Raw genomic sequence first — 23113 nt, 5'->3', positions numbered from 1 at the left:
CAGGTGGCCAAAGTATTGAAATTTAATTTCAGTATCAGACCTTCCAATGAATATTCAGGACTGGTTTCATTTAGGATGGACTAGTTTGATCTCCTTGCCATCCAAGAGACTCTCAAGAGTCTTCTTCAACACCACAGATCACAAGCATCAGTTCTTGGTGGTCAGCTTTAAAAGTGTTCCCTGATGATAAATCAGTTGGTAAAGAATCCACCTGCAATGTAGGAAGCACTGGTTTGATTCCTGGGTGGGGAAGATCCCCTGGAGAAAGGAAAGGCTCCAGTGTTCTGGCCTAGAGAATTCCATGGACTGTATAGTCCATGATGTCACAAAGAGTTGTACACAATGAGTGACTTTCACTTCATTTCAGCTTTCTTTATATTCCAACTCTCACATTCACACATGAACTGGAAAAATCTTTGACTAGATGGACCTATGTTGGCAAGGTAATGTCTCTGCTTTTTATATGCTGTCCAGGTTTTTCATAGTTTTTCTTCCAATTTCTTTTCTTTTAATTTCATAGCTGCAGTCACCATCTGCAGTGATTTTGGAGCCCCCCAAAATAAAGTTTCTCACTGTTTCCATTGTTTACCCATATATTTGCCATGAAGTGATGGGACTGGATTCCATGGTCTTAATTTTTTGAATGTCAAAACTACTGTACCTTTATAGTCATTTCATATACTAGCAAGGTCATACTCAAAATCCTCCAAGCTAGGTTTCAACAGAACATGAACTGAGAACTTCCAGATATACAAGCTGGATATAGAAAAGAGAGAGGAACCAGAGATCAAATTGAAAACATCCATTGGATCTTAGAAAAAGCAAGAGAATACAGAAAAACATTTATTTTTGCTTCATTGACTATGCTAAAGCCTTTGACTATGCAAATCACAACAAACTTGTTCAAAATTCTTCAAGAGACGGGAATATCAGACCATGTGTCCTACCTCCTGAGAAATATATATGGAGGTCAAGAAGCAACAGTTAGAACCAAACATGGAGCAACAGACTGGTTCAAAATTAGGAAAGGAGTGTGTCAAGGCTGTATATTGTCAACCCCCTTATTTAACTTATATGCAGAGTACATCATGTGGAATGCCGGACTGGATGAAGCACAATCTGGAATCAAAATTGTCAGGAGAAATATCAATAACCTCAGATATGCAGATGACATCACCCTTTCATCAGAAGAGGAGGAGGAACTAAAGAGCCTCTTGATGAAGGTGAAAGAGGAGAGTAAAAAAGCTAGCTTAAAACTCAACATGCAAAAATGAAGATCATGACATTGGTCTCATCACTTCGTGGCATATAGATGGGTAAACAGTGGAAATAGTGGTAGATTTTTATTTTCTTGGGCTCCAAAATCACTGCAGATGTGACTATAGCCATGAAATTAAGATACTTGCTCCTTTGAAAATAAGCTATGACAAACCTAGACAGGTGTGTTAAAAGGCAGGGGCATTACTTTGCTGAGAATGGTCCATTTTGTCAAAACTGGTTTTTCCAGTAGTCATGTATGGATGTGAGAGTTGTACCATAAAGAAGTCTGGATTCTGAAGAATTGATGCTTTCAAACTGTGGTGCTGGAGAAGACTCTTAAAAGCCCCTTGGGCTGCAAGGAGATCAAACCATTAGATCCTAAGGGAAATCAATCCTGAATATTCATTGGAAGGACTGTTGGTGAAGCTGAAGCTCTGATACTTTGGCCACCTGATGCGAAGAATGACTCACTGGAAAGGACCCTGTTGCTGGGATGATAGAAAGCAGGAGGAGAAAGCGACAACAGAGGACAAAATAGTTTGATGGCATCATGACTCAGTGTACATGAGTTTGATCAAGGTCAGGGAGATGGTGATGGACAGGGAGGCCTGGTGTGCTGCAGTCCATGGGATCGCAAAGAGTAGGATATGACTGATTGAGTAACAAAAGTGAAAATGAAAGTACAACATGGCCAACTTATGCAGTAGCTGGGTAGTATTTATGGAAAAAACTATATTTAAACAGAAGAAATATGTCCATGAATGACCTAAACTTTTACATTTAACACATTATTTTTAAAAGCAGAGTAATTACAAAGCATACAGAAGAAAGGGAAAAGTAAATAATAGAACTTACACAATTAAAGTATAGAATGTAAAGATTAATAAATGAACCAATACAACCTGGCTCTTTGAAAAGATGAATAAAATTGAATATGAATTCACTGTGAAAAATTATATGACAAAAAATTAGATAACTGAGGATATTAAAATATTCCTATAAAGACTCAAATTATTAAAATGGCACCAAAAAATGAAAAATTTGGATAGATTTATAACAAGTAAAGAATTAGAATTAGTAAGCAATCTTCTTTTCTTCATGAATAAAAGCACAAAGCCAGGTGGATTCCCTGCTCAACTCTTTCAGTAAGTCCAGTATTACTCTGATACTAGAAACAGAGAAAGATGTTACAAGAAAGGAAAGTGATGAACTGGTATCCTTCATGAAATTAGATATAAAAATACTAAACAAAATATTAGCAAAGTGAATCTAGGGACACACAAAATGTCTTATTTACCATGACCAAGTAGGATTTACACCAGAGATGCATGTTCAATGTATATATGAAAAGCAGTAAATAAATATTCCATATTATTAAGATAATTATTAGAAAAAAGACATAATCTTCTCAATAATTACATCAAAATTAGGTAAAATGTAGTAATTTCATTACCAAAATAAGCACTCAACTAGGAATACAAGGAAGTGTCTTTCTCTGATACAGTGTACATAAGAATACCCTCAGCTAATATATTACCACATGGTAAAAGGTTGAAAACCCTCTAAGATCAGTGTCTGCATTCACCACTTTTATTTAATATTGTGCTGGAGATTCTATTTGGGATAATAGAGCAAGAGAAAGACATAGAATTCATCTAGATAGGGAAAGGAGTAAAATTATCTCCGTCTGTAGGCGCCATTATTTTTTGCATGGAAGATACAAAAGCATACACTAAAAAATACATAGCTAGTACAAATGCTCAATAGCACTGTAGGGTACAAAAATAAATATATAAAAATCCACGCTGTACATGTGGTGGTGGCGGTGGTTTGCTCGCTAAGTCACGTCCAATTCTTGTGGCCCCATGGACTGTAGCCTGCCAGGTTGTTCTGTCCATGGGATTTTCCAGGCAAAAATACTGGAATGGGTTTCTGTTTCCTTCTACAGGGGATCTTCCTGACTCAGAGATCCAACCTGAGTCTCCAGCATTGCAGGTGAATTATTTACTACTGAGCCATTGGGGAAGTCCTTGTTTGTATGTACTGTACTAGCAGTGAAAAATGAAAAAATAAATTTAGGAAATTATTTAAAATGCCCCATTGGATGGCTGACAGGTCCATCATGGTGGCCACACTGCCTTTAACAACAACAAAAATTACTATAGCAAAACAGTGTAAGATATTTTGGAATATTTTAATGAAAAGTACAATTATTGTACACTGAAAACTTCAAGATCATGTTGAAAGAAATTAATATTTTAATAAATTCAAAAATCCCACATCAATGATTTGGCAATGTAACATTGATAAGATAGCAATATTCTCCAAATTGAACTACAGATTCAAAGCAATCTTACTCAAAATGCCAAATGAATTTTTTGCAAAAATTGAAACACTGATTAAAAAAAATCTTATAGAAATGCAAGGGACTCAGACTAGTCAAAAAATTATAAAGAAAAAAGTGTTAGAATACTCTTACATTTTTCTTATTTCAAAACTTAATATAAAGATACATTCATTAAGATGAAGATAGATACAAATGACCAGTAAATATATGACATGCTATATACCATTAATCATTTGGAAAATGCAAGTCAAAATTATGTGATGCCACTTTACATCTATCAGGCAGGCTATAACAAAAAATGTCAAAAATAATATTCATAGGACTTTAGAAAATCTGATCCCACATACACTAAAGGTGGAAATGTAAATTTTCCATCTGCTTTGGAAAACAGTTTTGTAATTCCACAAAAAGATTGAGAGTTATCATAAGTCAACAATTCTACTCTTAGTTATGTACTCAAGATATGAAAACATTTGTCCATGCAAAAAGCTGTACCCAAATGTCCATAGAAATATTATTTATGATAACAAATGCACAAACAACCCAAATATTAATTGATTAGTGGATGAGAAAGGTGGGAAATTAAATGGTATATTATTCAGACACATAAAAGGATAAATTGGATTTTCCACCTGAATGAACTTTGAACAGTATGCTATTGAAAGATTTCAGATACACAGGCCACTTATTCCATTATTTCATTTATATTAAGTGTTCAAAATAGGCAATTCTAAAGAGACAGAAAATAGATTACTAGTTTCTAGGGGAAGGAGGAAGTGGTAATAGGTGAAACTTCCTATGGGTTTAGGATGATAAAAATATTCTGTAATTGCAAAACTTTGCAAAAGAAAAAAAAATTTTAAATAAAGTCATTTTAAAGTTCAATATTATAGTATGCAATTTTTTTTTCAATTAAAAAAAGGGGAAGAAAGAATTTCTGACTGCTGAAAGAAAATGAATTCTTAAGGTAACTTTCTTTCATTAAGCTATTTGAGTGGTATGTTAAACAATCTACACTCTGAGAGGCCATCAAAGAAATAAATTAATGGTAATACACACTTAACACCCAATGATATTGCCAGTAATTAAACATTGTTTGGTTGTTTTCTTACAGTTGTAGAGGAAGAAAAATAATACTTATTTATTTATTTACTTTTATAAGTTTTAACATGTAAGTGGTTATTAGCATTTCTATGTAGTATTTTATATTAAAATCGCATTTTACTGTTTACATGTCAGTTTTATGGGAGCTACTCATTTAATATTTACAGCAACCTAGTAAACTAGAGGTTATTTTTATATTAAATGATTCTATTGAAACACAAACTCATATTGTCTGCTTAAAGTCCACCAAACACACAGTTGAACTGGCAGTCACAAATTTTACTGTAGAGCAGGAATTTTTTTTTTAATGTATTTTTATTGAAGGATAATTGCTTGACAGAATTTTGTTGTTTTCTGTCAAACCTCAACATGAATCAGCCATAGGTATGCATATGTGCCCTCCTTTTGAACCTCCCTCCCATCTCCCTCCCCATCCCACTCCTCTATGGTGATACAGAGCCCCTGTTTGAGTTTCCTGAGACATACACAAATTCCCATTGACTATCTGTGTTACATATAGTAATGTGAGTTTCCATGGTACTCTCTCCATACAGCTCACCCTCCCCTCCCCCCAGTACATACGTCTATTCTCTATGTCTGTTTCTCCACTGTTGCCCTGTAAGTAAATTCTTCAGTACCATTTTTCTAGATTCCATGTATATGTGTTAGAATGTGGTATTTATCTTTCTCTTTCTGACTCACTTCACTCTGTATAATAGGTTCTAGGTTCATCCACCTCTTTAGAACTGACTCAAATGTGATCATTTTTATGGCTGAGTAATATTCCATTGTGTTGCACCACAACTTCTTTATCCATTCATCTGTCCATGGACATCTAGGTTGCTTCCATGTTCTAGCTATTGTAAATAGTACTGCAGTGAACAATGGGATGCATGTGTCTCTTTCAATTTTTGTTTCCTCAGGGTATATGCCTAGGAGTGGGAAGAAAAGGAATATATATATATATATATATATATATATACATATATATATATACTTTAATTGCAAATCAATAAAGAGCAATAAAGTACTAAATTACCCTCAGAAAGAATATATATATCCAAACACCAGGCTCTGGCATTCTTTCTCAGTTTTCACTTTGATTTTTTTTTTTTTTCTATCTAAATGTCTTAGCTTCCCAAAACGTCAAAAATTCTAATTAGACATTTTGGGAGGTATATTTAAGGTGGTGGAATGAGTTGGTTTGAGTATATTCAGTGCCTACCTAGATGATTGAATTCCTGCAAACAATGCTAAATTATTAGTTTCTTCAGCACTAATGTATTGTCTAATTTCTATTAATAAGATGTTCAAAAATAAATAGAGAAGAAAAATGATCCTAAAGTTTTTCTTTAGGTGTTTCAATATATATTTTAATGGATGAAAAGAATATATTATATGATTAGAATTAATTCAACTAATCTTTACAAAAGAATTTTAGACATTCTTTGGAATTTTTAGTAAGCTGAAAAGCTAAGTATCAGTTCAGTTCAGTCTCTCAGTCATGTCTGACTCTTTGAGACCCCATGGATTGCAGCACGCCAGGCTTCCCTGTCCTTCACCAACTCCTGGAACTTGCTCAAATTCATGCCCATCAAGTCGATGATGCCATCCAGCCATCTCATCCTCTGTCATCCCCTTCTCCTCTTGCCCCCAATCCCTCCCTATTAGATACAGTTAAAATGAATTTTAGGAAATATCTAAATAAAATAGTGCTTTGAAATCAATGTTTTAAGTCCATGGAGCTTCAGGAGAACATTTTTCTTTTCTGTTGATGTATATATACTTTGTATGCTCTTTTTTTTTTTTTTTTTTTTTGATCTATCTACAGCATAGTCTTAGACAATATTTGTCAGAAATACAAAAATTTTAAAAACAAAAAAAAACATTGTTCAACAGTGTAAAACCTTTTATATGTAACTGTACACTCACTAGAATATGAACTTCTTTTTCAGATATATATACACACACACACACACATATATTTTTAAATAATAATGAAAATAGTACCACAGGGAAATTTGTGTACATGTCTTTGTACTCTTAAATCTGTGAATGATTCATATTTTTCATTTTCTATTAAACAAAGCTGCTAATGTTTACATTTATTCAGTAAGTAAATTTAATTATGGTCTCAAATTATTACCTTTCATGCCTTCTTAAATACTGAAATGCTTTAAATGAAAATGTAGCAGTATAGGCTAGTGAAAGAAGTCTAACTTAAACCAACAATTTTGATTTTGCTATCTTTGTTTTCCTTTTCTTTTTTGATGTGTGCATTCCTTTTTCTTTTTCTTATTTGGTTTCAAGCCCCAGACACATATTCCCTTTTTTTGTGTGTGGGAAAACTTTGTATGGTGATGAAATAAATCTGGCAAAATATACTTTTCTTTTATACTTACTAGGCAGGACCAATACTAGAATCCAGGTGTTTCTGGAAAAATATATATTGTTTTATCAGATTAGTTGAGCTTATTTTGTGTAACAACAGGTATCAGGTTAAAAGCAAAAAGGAGGAGAATGTTTCTATTTGATTTGGATTGTATATTCTATACTTTTCCCCCTAAAACGACTTGCACATTTATGTGCAGAAATTCTTAAAAAACACACACTTGGAAAATATTATACATTTAATAAAAAGACATTCAGATCAAATTTACGAATAGTAACAGGGGCTGAATACTGGATCCAAAAATGGTTAAATTTAAGCTGTTGTATCTCCAGTACCTCTCGTCTCTCAATCACACTATCTCTGAGACAACCATCAATATTCCCGTGTCTTGTATTAGAAATATTTCACCGAACAAGGAAATTGTATTATTAAAGTTATCTTTCATTTAGGGGAAAAATAATTTTACAATCAAAAGGAACTATGGGTAGGTACAATACTAAAAGGAAAAAGATATGAAGAATCCTAACTTATCCACACACACCTTTGCATTATGCCTACCTCCAACTATAATATAAATTCCATGAATACTCTGATTAATGAACTAGTGAGTTGCATGGAACATGAAAGTGACTTTAATAGGCAAACACTGACACATTAGCATTCAATATCTTCCTACCAGCAGAAACCTAATAAACAAAGGAGTATGCAGAAAGAAGATAAAAGAAAGACAGCATGCATTGAAACAATGCATTTTAAATCACTGGGAGATTTTTCTAATTCTTGCTTTCTTTAATGAAGTCAAGGAACTGTTGTGACTCTTTGCAAAAGAGCAAAAGTTATACTGGTGTAGAGTTATTTCAAATTTTATTCACCTACAGCAAGGTTTTGGAAACTAGTAAAACTGCTGCATCGAACCTAAGAAGACGATTTTCCTGTTACTAATAAATGTCATTCTTACAGCCTTATGGAATAAAATTCATCTTTTCAGGAATAAAGTAAAAGTTTATCCTACAGAAATGTGCTTCACAGTTTTTTGGTGTCAGAGAATGCGTGTGAGTATAATATAAATAAGGCACAAGATTATATATATATATATACATATATATATATATATATAATACTATATATAGTATAATAATTTCATTATATGATTTTTTATTAAATCCTGACTATTTTGACAGACATTTCAAATTTGTCTCATTTTAATGATGCCTCATTTTTCAGTGACCTTATAATGTCATCATATTTTGTTAGCCACTTTGCCTCCTTATGTTTGACATAAGGCTCGCAATAAAATCTGCACCTCTTCTTGATTCCTCTCTTACACATCGTTGGGTAGCCACCTGAACATGGCTCTAACCTTGCTACAAACAGGGCTTTTCTTTCACACAGAGTGTTGCTGTTTGTGGAAGACTTTCTCTGACGATGTTACTAATCTTTCCACAGCCTAATAGGGATTTTCATGCAATCTTTAATAGTAGCTGTGTTTGCATTTCTGTGAAGTGGTTGTGGGGGTTTTTGTGGCATGCCTGCATGTATAATCAGTGTATGATTCTGATATGGCTCTTGGCTGTAAGCCAAAGGGTACATAAGCACATTCCAGCACTCCAAATGACTGAAGCTGGTGGAAGAGATCCACTATCCTGAAGGCTGAAACTCGGGCATATATAAAGTGCATACATCACAGTAGGCTGGCTGATTGTCTTAAGATACTGTGGTAACAGTCTTCTCTCAGTTTTGATGTTTTCAAGAGAATCTATTAATCCAATGTGTATTTGTTTTCATAATATTTAAAATGACAAACCCAGACAGTGTATTAAAAAGCAGAGACATCACTTGCCAACAAAGTTCCTTGTAGTCAAAGCTATGGTTTTCCCAGTAGACATTTATGGATATAAGAGTCCGACCATAAAGATGGCTGAGTGTCGAAGAATTGTGCTTCAAATTGTGCTGGAGAAGATTCTTGAGAGGCCCTTGGACAGCAAGGAGATCAAATTAGTCAACCCTAAAGGAAATCAACACTGAGTATTCACTGGAGGGACCTTTGCTGAAGCTCCAGTAGTTTGGCCGCCTGATGTGAAGAGCCGACTCACTGGAAAATACCCTGATGCTCAGAAAGATTGTGGGCAGGAGGAGAATGGCGACAGAGGATGAGATGATTAGATGGCATCATCAACTCAATGGACATGAGTTTGAGCAAACTCCGGGAAGCCTAGTGTACTACAGACAATGGAGTCGCAGAGAGTCGGACATAATTTAGTGACTGAACAACAGCAACAACAATATTTAAAATACATTTTGTATGTAACAAGTATGTGTGTGTTCTTATCTAAAAAAAAAAAAAAAAATAGAATGTCTATATAGACAAAGTATATATGCTTGTCACTCAGTCGTGTCTGACTCTTTGCAACCCTAAAGACTATAGTCCACCAGGCTCCTCTGTCCATGGGGATTCTCCAGGCAATAATACTGTAGTGGGTAGGCATTCCCTTTTCCAGGGGATCTTCCTAACCCAGGGATTAAACCCAGCCTCCCATATTGCAGGAGGATTCTTTATTGTCTGTGCCACAAGGGAAGTCTAAAAAAAATACATGTATAGGCCAAATATAACATGTGAGCTCCTATTTGTTATTTTTCCTTTAAGATGTATTGGATAACTTCTATTTTATCAAGTTCAGAGAACCTTTTTTGATATTACATTGAGGTTCTCCATGATGACTCTGCCAAAGATTGCAAATTCATTTTAGCCAAAAATGTAGTATTAGTTCAGTATTAAACATGTGGGCTAAAGTCTAAGATGCTTGGATGAAATAAATATATCTGTAGATCATTTTCATAAATTCTCTCATTTCATGGTTTCCACTAAATAATATGTTTGCATCTTAATGCAAAACTAACACTGACATTACTTACACTGATGAACCTAAGATTCCAGGAGGATAAGCAGCATTTATCCTTTGTGTCACACAGCATCTGACACTGTACAAAGAACTTGAATATGACTTGGATCTTACTTAGTTTGAGGCAATGGGTCCCATCTACCAGGTGATATCATAATTGCCATTGTGTGCTCTGTGAAATGTAAGCCATATGTATTAATTGCAATAAAATACCAAAGGGCAAACCTTGACATGTTTGGATAATAGGTCAGGGATCTTGAATAGCACAAAAGTAACTGCAGTTTGCCCATTCTAAAAAGAAAATTGCTTCTGGCTCACAGTACAATCTCTGAAAAGAATCCACTGGCCAAGAATAAAGTTGGGAAAGAGTCCCAGTAGCAACCGGAAATCATAGGCAACTTTTACTTTACATCAATCCACCCTTCTATTACTGAAATAGTGTTACATTGATAATTTAGCTATATAAAATCCCATCTGTTCCTACAATGCTCAGATCTCTGAAAGCAGTACTACATTAAAATCTTTGGTGTGTATTTTTTCTTGGTTTTTCATATCCAATTACTTTAAGAATCCCTAAAGTGATGCCTATATGCCAAGAATTTCAAATGACATCTTTAAGAAAAGTAAAAATCAAGTTTCTCATTACTTCAAATTTCAATTGAACTTATTTGGTCAAAAACATCTTGTTTACAGACAATTGCAAGATAGAAAAAGTGCCTTGAGGACATAGCTTCAAAAATTTATTTCAGTCCAGTCAGTGAAAATTCTACATTTTGACTATAGCAATGAGTCCTTCAACTATTCCACTACATTTCCTCTTCAGAATTTCCATTCATGGGAATATTAATATAACCTGGGAAAATTACAATAGAATATTTAATGTTCTATCAATTAAACAGGTAAGTATCACCTATAAGCAGTCATTGTTTCACTCTAGTTATACCATTACCAAGATTCTTTCTCCATCTTTTTTTGTTTTGTTATTTGTTCTCTCTGTTTGTGTATGTGTGCATGCGTTGAGTTCCTCAGACGGGTCCCACTCTGAGACTCCAGGGACTGAAACCCGCCAGCCTCCTCTGTCCACGGGGTTTCTCCAGACAAGAAAACTGGGGTCAGTTTCTAGGTCCTCCTCCAAGGGATGTTTCCAATCCAGGGACTGAACCTAGGTCTCTTGCATTGCAGGCATATTCTTTACCATCTGAGCCACCAGCAAAGCCCTTGTTTGATTACAGATACAAAATCCCTCCTTTTTGTGAAGCCTTTTAGGGTGTGCCTATGAAGACCACATTAAAAGATTGCATATTTAGTGTAAAGCAAATGAAAAGCAAATTAAAATAGGCTCAAAGAGTATGTGGTACTAACGAACTTTCTAGAATCCATTTCATCCGTGGCTGTGGGGATAGGGAAATCTCAGGAAAGGGGTTTAGGGAAAATCTGGCAACTTAGAAAATGTCTACTAGGAAATACAAAAACTAATTTAATGTATATAGTTGATTAAGTGTTAAGTAAACACTGTATAGAATGTGATTCCAGTGTTAGTTTGCTTTTTCAGTTCATATTGTTTCAATTTATCATCCTTGAGTTTAGTAATAGGTGTAAATTTGTTCCTGAGTAAAAATTTTAACATTGTTGAAACTTCATTGATTCATTAATTTTTTCTTTCAAACATTCTCATTCTGGAGGATGCAAAAAGCTTAGATGCCAATTTTTCTCAGACAAAGAGAATACTGGATTCTAATGACTTGCAGTCCTTTGCTTAAGCTAGAAACTTGGCTACATTTTATCTATTAATCATTTTTGTTGTTATTTTGTTAGCTAAAAAATAGGTAAGCATATGTGTAAAAAGTAGTTTCTAAGTGGTACCTATTAGAAAGCTAAATTAAATGTTAGCAATACATTTGTGGAATTAAAAGTAATTTAAAATAAATTCTAGCATGAGTAATGCTGCATAATCTCAATTTAGCTTTTGCTTTCAAACTAGTCATATGTATTAGTACTTACATGTTGAAATTCATACATTTTCTTTAAAATGAATGTTTTCATTAAGTATTATAGTAAAGCACCAATAATTGAATAAGTTAAGCAAAATAAAAACATTTTTTATAATACTCTACACATCTATCAATTATCTGTGGGAGTTTATTAGAACTGAAATGGAATGGATAGCGATGCCAGAATAAAATAAAGGTAGACATGCGTCCCCCTGAGTATAGAAGAAATAATATTTGATGTAAAAATCTTAGGTGGGAACCAATATTTCATATAAAGGCTATCATAAGAAATAAATTAAATGGAATCAAGTTACACTGAAACTGAATGAGAAATGTATTTTTCCAAAACTTGTACTTTCTGTTGATTGCACTTGGATTGTACTTCAAACCATACTTTTCCCTCATACAATTAGATGAAAAAAGAAAGCTTACATACATTTCATAATTTGGCCAAGTAATATCTTTAGAAATGAAATCAGAGCAATCCAAATATGTGCATTCTGGTCCCTAAATATTTAAGAACCATGTTGATATAGATTTTATTTTGGAAGAGACTAAAGAACAAGTGTTATGAGTGTAAATTTTACCTTAAAACTAAAAATACCCTGAAGTCTCACCAACAGAAGACTATGTCAGAATGAAGTACAATGAATTATAATCGGTTATGATCACTAGTACAAAAGTGCTACAATAAAATCAATTCAAATATTCTTATTAGGATTCTAACATTATGTGATTTTAATAAGCAGTCTAAATTAAATATCCTGTTATTTAATGTTATATACCTTTCATTATATTAAAAAAAACTTCCAAGAAACCACAGCTAATTATGCATATACATAAAGAAGTATTCATGGCATGGGTAGGGTAAGGGAAAAAAATGTGACAACAATTTCAAATTTTAAATTGAAAACTCCCTGGAATATAATGATATTGATATAGTCATATATACATCTAAAATTGCATATGCACCTTTGTTTTTCTCTATATCTGCATCTACTTTTTATGTAAACATGTATATGCTTGAATATATATACACATAGAAACATATTTTACAGCTTTGTTTCACAGTATTTCCAGTTCTGTATACCTATTTTTCTTTTCCTCAGTTTTCCTTAACTTTCAAATATCTGCTTCCATAAAATCAATTTTATTTTCAATGAATATTTATAGATAAACCTAATTATTATGTTTCCTGCTATTTTAACTGTTAGATTTTAGTTGTCCAGTCACTAAGTTGTGTCCAACTCTTTGTGACCCCATGGACTGTGGCACACCAAACTTCCCTGTCTTTCACTATCTCCTGGAGTTTGCTCAAATTCATCTCCTTTGAGTTGATGATGCCATCCAGCCATCTCATTAACTGTCATCCCTTCTCCTCCTGCCCTCAAACTTTCCCAGTATCAGGGTCTTTTCCAATGCCCCAGCTCTTTGCATCAGGTGGCCAAAATATTGGAGCTTCAGTTTCAGCATCAATCCTTCCAAAGAATATTCAGGATTGATTTCCTTTAGGACTCACTGGTTTGATCTCCTTGCTGTCCAAAGGACCCTCAAGAGTCTTCTCCAATACCACAATTCCAAAACATCAATTCTTCCACATTCAGCCTTCTTTATGGCCCATCTCTCAAATCCATCCATGACTACTGGAAAAACCACAGCTTTGACTATATGGACTGTTGTAGACAAAGTGATGTCTCTGCTTCTTAACGTGCTGTCTAGTATTGTCATAGATTTTCTTCCATGGAGCAAGTGTCATTTAATTTCATGGCTACAGTCACCATCTGCAGTATTTTAGAGCCCAAGAAAATAAAATCTGCCACTGTTTCCATTGTTTCCCCATCTGTTTGCCATTGTGATGGGACTGAGTGTCATGATCTTCATGCTTTGAATGTTGAATTTTAAGCCAACATTTTCACTCTCCTCTTTCACCTTCAAGAGGCTGTTTAGCTCCTCTTCACTTTCTACCATATGGGTGGTGTCTTCTGCATATCTGAGGTTATTGATATTTCTCCCAGGAATCTTGATTCCAGCTTGTGCTTCATCCAGCCCAGCATTTCATATGATGTACTCTGCATGTAAATTAAATAAGCAGAGTGACAATATTCAGCCTTGACATATTCCATTACCAATTTGGAACCAGTCCATTTTTCCATGTCTGGTTCTTACTGTTGCTGCTTGACCTGCATACAGATTTCTCAGGAGGCAGGTAAAGTGGTCTGGTATTCCCATCTCTTTAAGAATTTTCTACAGTTTGTTGTGTTCCACACAGTCAAAGGCTTTAGTGTAGTCAATGAAACAGAATTAGATTTTTTTTTTTTTTTTAGAATTATCTTTTTCTATGATGCAACGGATCTTGGCAATTTGATTTCTGGTTCTTCTGCCTTTTCTAAGGCCATCTTTTACACATGGAATTCTCAGTTCACATACTGTTGAAGCCTAACTTAAAGGATTTTGAGCACGATCTTGCTGGCATGTTAAATGAACACAAGTGTATGGTAGTTTGAACAATTTTGACATTGCCTTTCATTGGGATTGGGATGAAAACTGTAAACATATTATCTACTATTTTCATTAAAATCTTCAAATGTGTATTTTACATAGAAATATAATATAATTTTAAATGATACATATTTTTTCTCACCATTTGCTTTGTGGAGAGACTAATCAGTTAAATTCAAATGAAATTCTTGGTCTTCCCTGGTGGCATGGTGAATAAGAATCTGCCTGCCAAAACTGTAGACATAGGTTCGATCCCTGATCCTGGAAGATCCCACATGCCTTGGAACGACTAAGCCGGTGTACCACAATTATTCAGCCTGTGCTCTGGAGCCTAGGAGCCACAACCTCTGAAGCAAGTACAATTTAGAGAATGTAGAGTCTCTGCTCCAAAATGAGAGAAGCTAGCACGGTGAGAAGCCTGCACAGTCACTGGGGTTAGCCCCTGCTCATTGCATACAGCAGAGACGACATGCCACAGCCAGAAATACACGTTTTTAAGAAACAAAAATTTATATGTGCTAAATGTTTGTGTCCCTTCATATCCATATGCTCAAGCCCTAACCCCTCAATGCAATTGCATTTTGAAATAGGACTTTTATGAAAGCAATTAAAATTAAAGGAGGTCACAAGGCTGGAACCCTGATTCCAAAAGATCAGCGTCCTTATTAGGGACAGAGAACTCACTTGCCCTCCCAGGGTACAGAAAGATGAGGTCACACAGGAAACCATAGCAGCCTCCAAACCAAGAGAAGCCTCTACAGAATGAAATCTTCCTTGGTGGTCTTGGATTTCTCAGCCTCTACAAGTGTGAGAAATTAATTTCTGTTTGTTAAGCCACCCAGTCTATGGCACTTTGCTATGGCAATCTGCGCAGAGTAAAACAGAACTACACATAAAAACATGGGATTCCAGCACTAGGAAAACTGCCTTCCCACACCAGACCCAGCTCACAGCCAGGGCACTGTGGTCTTTGAAGGCAATTGTAGACAAAGAGTCAGATTCTTTCTACCGGCCATACTTTTATGTATACCTGAGCTTCTGAGCTCAGATACTTTCATCCACAAACTTCTTTATTCAGGCCCTTGGAGGAAGCCTCTCTTGTGCTTCTGCCAAGATCTTTTGGGAAGGGAGGAGATTTGAAGACCTTTTTCTCCCTAAGAACTGGTACATTACCACTCCCAGACTTTCATTTCTCTCTCCCGTCAACCCCCAGGTACACGAAATAGCAGATGACTTTTGTTCAGAGTTCCCTTGAGAGGAGACAATCTCCCCAACATCTCCCACCCCATCTGTAGTAATAAATCTTACTTTCACCTGCACCCTTCTTAAAAATTGGTGAAGCTTGCACTTTTTCTTCTTGCTTATATCATTGCAATAAGGGATTTAAGTCTTGATGTTGACTTCAATTTGGTCTGTTATTTTAACTGACTAATCAACACCTCTTTGCTCAGCTCTTTCCAGTTTAACTCAGCTCTTGACACTGTATTTCTTTAAAAGATCCTTGTGTGTGTGCATGTTAGTTGCTCAGTCGTGTCCAACTCTTTGAGACTCCACAGACTGTAGCCCGCTAGACTCCTGTCCATGGAATTCTTCAGGCAGGAATATTGGAGTGGACAAGATCCATTTCTCCAGAGGATCTTCCCGATCCAGGGATCGAACCCAGGTCTCCTGCTTTGATAGATTTTTTACCATCTGAGCCACCAGGGAAGTCCAGTTAAAAGATCCTTAAATAACTTCAAAAAGCATTGCTGAATACATAATCTGTTATAACAAAGAAGTTTGATGACAATTTTATGGATTAAAAAATATATATATATGAAAAACCCCATGATATTACAGTGAAAATAGTAAGGCAAATGGCATATTAAAGTTTCACTTATACAATGATCAAATATATACACTCAGTTATGTTTGAAGTTTAATAAATTGATGTTTACTAAATAGCTAATCAATGTACTGATTAATAAGACTACACATGGTAGAGAGTTAAGTTTTCCCTGTTCCCTCTTAAAGAAGTCAGTAAAAGAAGATAGAATTTGTGGTCTTTCTTTGACTCTTCTTTCAAACTGAAAAGAATATAGATGTGTTGGTTGATGACTGAATTTGAGTCGCCATATTGAAATATGAGTGTCATTATGATATGCTAGGAACAAAGGCACTGATTAAAAAAAAAAAATGTGATTCCCTAAACGTTTAGTGAAACTGTCAGGAGCATTGGACTACATAATACCCACAACTCAACATTTTAAGCTATAGAATTAAATGTCATTTAAAAATCACTGCTTATTAGGAATAAAATGAATGCAATCCTCTCTCCTTGCTATAACTCTCTCTCTCTCTCTCTCTCTCTCTCTCTCTCTCTCTCTCTCTCTCTCTCTCTCTCACAGAGTAAATTTATACACATCACAGTTTCGGTACTATATTTTGCAACTTATTTTATTTTCTGTTTTTAAGTTATTAGAAAAACAAAAATTGTCAGAGTATCCGTGCTTAAATAGTGAAAGAACTAGACATACTAGTTATTGACTTTTCAATATATAAATTTTTCACTAGTAAATGGCTGGATGGGAGCATGCTAAGTTGCTTCTGTTGTGTCTGACTCTGCGAGACCCCGTGAACTACAGCCCACCAGGCTCCTTTGTCCATGAGATTCCCCAGGCAAGAATTCTGGAATAGGTTGCTGTGTCCTTATCCCAGAAGATTTTCCCAACCAAGGGATCCAACCCAAGTCTCTTACACCTAACCTGCATTGACAGGCTGGCCCTTTATTACAAACACCCCCTGGGAGATAGAATCAAAAATGGATTTCAATGAAAGTTGAAAGTTCAAACTAATTAATATGTGTGTTAATAAAATGAGAAAACTGTCTATGATAGCCAACTTTAAAAATTCTTTAAAAATAAAATAAATGTTATCAAGCCCATTCACTTTATTTTGGAAAGTTGAAACTTTTCTTAATAATAAATTAACATAAGATTTTAAAAAGATTAGGTCTATGAGTGAGAAACAGCAGTGTTGCTTATGTTAGACATTTTATCAGTTGACTCTTCTGTGGTTGTAATGCAGTTCCCATCTTTACATATACTGGATATTTTAATAAAAATATGTTGAAAAGGTGACTTTACAAATTGTTTATGCAGATAATCCAATCATAAGTGGTAAAAGCTATTGTTCCAAAAAGGCAAATATAGTAAACACTATTTATTGTTAAAATGTTTTTTTTTTTGCAAAATTTTTATAGGTTTATTCATAATAAATAAAATGCCTAAACAACCCAAATGCCCTTCAACAGCAGAATGAATAAATTATTATATAACAATTACTATATTATTACATTTATGTGAAGAAATACATGCATGTGCTCAGTCACTCTGTTGTATCCGACTCTTTTTTTTTTTTTTTCATTTATTTTTATTAGTTGGAGGCTAATGACTTTACAACATTGCAGTGGTTTTTGTCATACATTGAAATGAATTAGCCATGGATTTACATGTATTCCCCATCCCGGTCCCCCCTCCCACCTCCCTCTCCACCCCATCCCTCTGGGTCTTCCCAGTGCACCAGGCCCGAGCACTTGTCTCATGCATCCAACCTGGGCTGGTGATCTGTTTCACCCTAGATATACATGTTTCGATGCTGTTCTCTTGAAACATCCCATCCTCGCCTGCTCCCACAGAGTCCACAAGTCTGTTCTATACATCTGAGTCTCTTTTTCTGTTTTGCATATAGGGTTATCGTTACCATCTTTCTAAATTCCATATATATGTGTTAGTATACTGTAATGGTCTTTATCTTTCTGGCTTACTTCGCTCTGTATAATGGGCTCCAATTTCATCCATCTCATTAGAACTGATTCAAATGAATTCTTTTTAATGGCTGAGTAATATTCCATGGTGTACATGTACCACAGCTTTCTCATCCATTCATCTGCTGATGGGCATCTGGGTTGCTTCCATGTCCTGGCTATTATAAACAATGCTGCGATGAACATTGGGGTGCATGTGTCTCTTTCAGATCTGGTCTCCTCAGTGTGTATACCTAGAAGTGGTATTGCTGGGTCATATGGCTGGCAGTTCTATTTCCAGCTTTTTAAGAAATCTCCACACTGTTTTCCATAGTGGCTGTACTAATTTGCATTCCCACCAACAGTGTAAGAGGGCTCCCTTTTCTCCACACCCTCTCCAGCATTTATTGCTTGTAGACTTTTGGATAGCAGCCATCCTGACTGGCGTGTAATGGTACCTCATTGTGGTTTTGATTTGCATTTCTCTGATAATGAGTGATGTTGAGCATCTTTTCATGTGTTTGTTTGCCATCCGTATGTCTTCCTTGGAGAAATGTCTGTTGAGTTCTTTGGCCCATTTTTTGATTGGGTCATTTATTTTTCTGGAGTTGAGCTGGAGGAGTTGCTTGTGTATTTTTGAGATTAATCCTTTGTCTGTTGCTTCATTTGCTATTATTTTCTCCCAATCTGAGGGCTGCCTTTTCACCTTGCTTATTGTTTCCTTTGTTGTGCAAAAGCTTTTAAGTTTCATTAGGTCCCATTTGTTTATTTTTGCTTTTGTTTCTAAAATTCTGGGATGTGGATCATGGAGGATCCTGCTGTGATTTATGTCGGAGAGTGTTTTGCCTATGTTCTCCTCTAGGAGTTTTATAGTTTCTGGTCTTACATTTAGATCTTTAATCCATTTTGAGTTTATTTTTGTGTATGGTGTTAGAAAGTGTTCTAGTTTCATTCTTTTACAGGTGGTTGACCAGTTTTCCCAGCACCACTTGTTAAAGAGGTTGCCTTTTTCCCACTGTATATCCTTGCCTCCTTTGTCAAAGATAAGGTGACCATAGGTTCGTGGGTTTATCTCTGGCTTTCTATTCTGTTCCATTGATCTATATTTCTGTCTTTGTGCCAGTACCATACTGTCTTGATGACTTGACTTTGTAGTATAGTCTGAAGTCAGGCAGGTTGATTCCTCCAGTTCCATTCTTCTTTCTCAAGATTGCTTTGGCTATTCGAGGTTTTTTGTATTTCTATACAAATTGTGAAATTATTTGTTCTAGTTCTGTGAAAAATACCGTTGGTAGTTTGATAGGGATTGCATTGAATCTATAAATTGCTTTGGGTAGTATAGCCATTTTGACAATATTGATTCTTCCAATCCATGAACACGGTATATTTCTCCATCTGTTTGTGTCCTCTTTGATTTCTTTCATCAGTGTTTTATAGTTTTCTATGTATAGGTCTTTTGTTTCTTTAGGTAGATATACTCCTAAGTATTTTATTCTTTTTGTTGCAATGGTGAATGGTATTGTTTCCTTAATTTCTCTTTCTGTTTTCTCATTGTTAGTGTTGCAAGAGATTTCTGTGTGTTAATTTTGTATCCTGCAACTTTGTTAAAATGTTTTAATTGAAGATTGTTGTTGTGTCTAGACTATATCATTACAAACATTGAGTAAATAAATTTATTCAATTAATTCGACTCTGATTTATATAGCAAGTGCTTTTGAGTCTCTATTATTAAATTATTTTGAATAAATATTTAAGAAAATGTTACTTTAAAATAGTGTCTATTTCATTGATGTCATAATGATACACATATTAAAAAAATTTTAATGAATACTGAGTATTATACTAACTTTTATTATGGTATTTGCAGTCTACACATCAATTTACTGAGTTGTTTGCCTATTGCTCATCTAGTGAACAATATATTATTTTATACAGAAAAGGTGTTAACTTGTTAACTAATGAAATGTGATCATTTACTAATTCATTGTCTAAAATATTCTGGTTGTTAAACCAGGGGTTTTAAGTATATAAAGAAATCAAGAAATGTTTTAACTATATAATTCACTGAGTGATATGAAGGATAAAAATTAGAAAGGAAAATGAATTAATAGTTAGAAAAATCTACAATGCCATTTATATAAAAATAAATATGATTTTATCTAGCTGCTCAGAAATCACAATATAAGAAACAAATTAAAAATTTTGTCCAAAGTTTAGTCAAGAAGAAGTCACACCATTTGATTCTCATAGATGTTTGTTTTGATTTAAACTACATAAAATTGTGAGGTGAAAGTTTCAATATGTAACAGATATCTGGATATGTAAAAGTCTACATATGTAAATGGTATTTAACTGATCAAAGCTACTAAAAAAAATCATATACTAATGACGCATGGTTTATTTTGTAGAATATGAAGATATTTTCCCTTTGATATAAAAATATTGTGAGTTGACATGAATCAGCCATGGATTTGCATGTGTTCCCCATCCTGAACCCCCCTCCCACCTTTCTCCCCATCCCATCCCTCTGGGTCATCCCAGTGCACCATGTCAATGTATGGTAAAAACCACTACAATATTGTAAAGTAATTAGCCTCCAACCAGTAAAAATAAATGGAAAAAAAAAAAAAAGAGGATGAGAGTGTGATGTATACAAAAATAAAAAGATACTTTAACTTGCATGATTATTATGAGAATTAAATATTAGCTCTTGTAATTAAAACACTTGGCATAGTGCTCAGTGACTGATAGTTTTGTTATTATTGTGAAATAAACTGAAAACTGAGAAAAGATTTTGGCATGAAAATAAAAAAAATATATTGTGAATTAAATGAAATCTTATAATATTTAGAAGTGCTGAAATGTTATGAACTACTGTGGGAATGACTTAAAAATTTAATCACAATTACTGAAAGTACCAACATTTCCTTTACATTATTTCTTGACACACTAACTAAATTTTATGCTCCATCTTCTTGTCCATATATCAGTGTATTTACAGATAATATTTGTGTACTTTCTGAGAATAGAATTTGTAACTCAAATGATTAAAGGAACCATGTATGCAAGGCATTGAATGAAGATAAGAAGGTTGATTAAGAATTATAAAGTCTTACTTTTGCTCTTTTAAAGCAGACACATTATTATTATTATCAGTAGTAGTAGTAGTAGTATTTATACAAGCTAAGCATATCTGAGTATCTTACTCTCCCTGAGGAAATATTATACCCCCTTTTAAAATTCTATAGACTTCTTGGTCTATGTGTTGGTTTCAAATTTTGGCAGAGATTAAGTACAAAAATATTTCACTTTTCTCTAATTCGATTAGGATGAAATATATCAAATGCAATGATGAATTTCAACTGAATTTATCATCAGGTTTATCAAATAGTTTGAAGAAGTATGATGAACTAGAGATCATGCCCTGTTTATGAGGGGAAACTATTAACTCGACTCTTACCAATTATTATCTTTAAAGAATATTAGACCAGTGTAGTCAGATAAACCTATTTTACTTTTTCTTTTTTCAGATAAACCTATTTTTCAAGAAAATCTAGAAAGCTTGATTCTTATGGGATATATCTGAAATGTAACATTGGAAAATGTTTAATTAATCACTGATTACTAAGCTGCCAATATTCTACCGTTGACAGAGCACATGTGACTGGATGCTCAGTTCTGCTGAGAAAAGTGTGACCTCTGTGTCAAGGCTGCAAAGTTTATTATCCTTTATCACCTTTTAGAAAAAACCCTGACTTTAAAATTTTTGTTGATTACTACACACTCTTTAACCTCACCCATGATGTTCATATTCTGAGATGAAAAGACAATAAATAAATTCCCTAAGATTATAAAATATGTAAACTGTGGAGCCAAGACTGAATAAAGTCAATTTTCCTGATTTCACAGTCTTTGATTTCCCATTGAGATGTGTACTTCATTCAAAATATACTTGGCTATACACATTCATTTATTTAAAGATAAATTGAGTGAAATATGTCAATTATTTCTGTTCCCAGGGATCTTCACTATCAAGCATTTCAAAAAGTACACCACTACTAGTTCTAAACTAGAACTACTAGTTCTAAAGCTACACATACTACTTTAAATAATTATGCCACAGAATTATTAATATCTTATGGTTTATTTCTCTAATGATCATTAATAATACTGTAGTTAGCAAAATTATTATAACCATAAAACTGGTACTCATTTATATATTGGAAACACATGAATGCAAGCACAAATATTTGTATATACTATGATAGCATCTACACATGTATTCAGTGCTATTTAGGTGGTGCTATGTAATGTAAATAAATTATTCCTTAATTCTCATTTAATCCTTTAATATAATATATATATGTACATATATAAAATTGTACATGATTATATTTGTCAGAAAAAGAGATAAAGAGGAGGAGAAGGTGAAGAACTTAACTATTTTTCAACTCGTCTCTTTGAGTCCATGTGACAACAAAGAATTTTTACTATATTGCACTCAATATTTTTACTGCTTGATTCATAACTTGAGAACAAGTTTTTGTAGGATAGATTCAAACTACAGTATATTCTCCTCATGTAGAATGCAATCCTTGACTTTTTTTTTAATTTAAATGTGGTCAAGATACTTTAACAGATATGTAAATAGCTTCATTTTGAATAAATGATATAAACTGTTATCTTTACTTTCTAGCCTTTGAATTTTAATAGCATACAAATGTATATTGTAGCTTTCACAGATATTTCCAACGGCCTTTGGAGAAAACTCTGTGGAAGAATTCTTTACTGATTCTTGATGAAGTTCAACTTACAGGCTCTTCTCTCTTGAGTTCA

At 34.1% G+C, this 23113-nt stretch overlaps 1 long non-coding RNA gene across 1 annotated transcript in view; it reads left to right on the top strand.

Annotated features, from left to right (window-relative positions):
• Nucleotides 1-373: 373 nt before the first annotated feature.
• Nucleotides 374-23113, top strand: part of LOC139036209 (uncharacterized) — a 30357-nt gene continuing 7617 nt past the window's right edge. Inside the window, exons 1-2 of the long non-coding RNA XR_011488910.1 lie at nt 374-443; nt 4530-4574. This is a non-coding gene — a long non-coding RNA (uncharacterized lncRNA). The remainder of the gene's footprint in view (nt 444-4529; nt 4575-23113) is intronic.

The sequence above is a fragment of the Odocoileus virginianus genome, chromosome 8, assembly GCF_023699985.2.
Source record: "Odocoileus virginianus isolate 20LAN1187 ecotype Illinois chromosome 8, Ovbor_1.2, whole genome shotgun sequence".
NCBI classification, from domain to species: domain Eukaryota; kingdom Metazoa; phylum Chordata; class Mammalia; order Artiodactyla; family Cervidae; genus Odocoileus; species Odocoileus virginianus.
The sequence above is the reverse complement of the archived record's forward strand: the minus strand, read 5'-3'. Positions and strand labels throughout refer to the sequence as shown.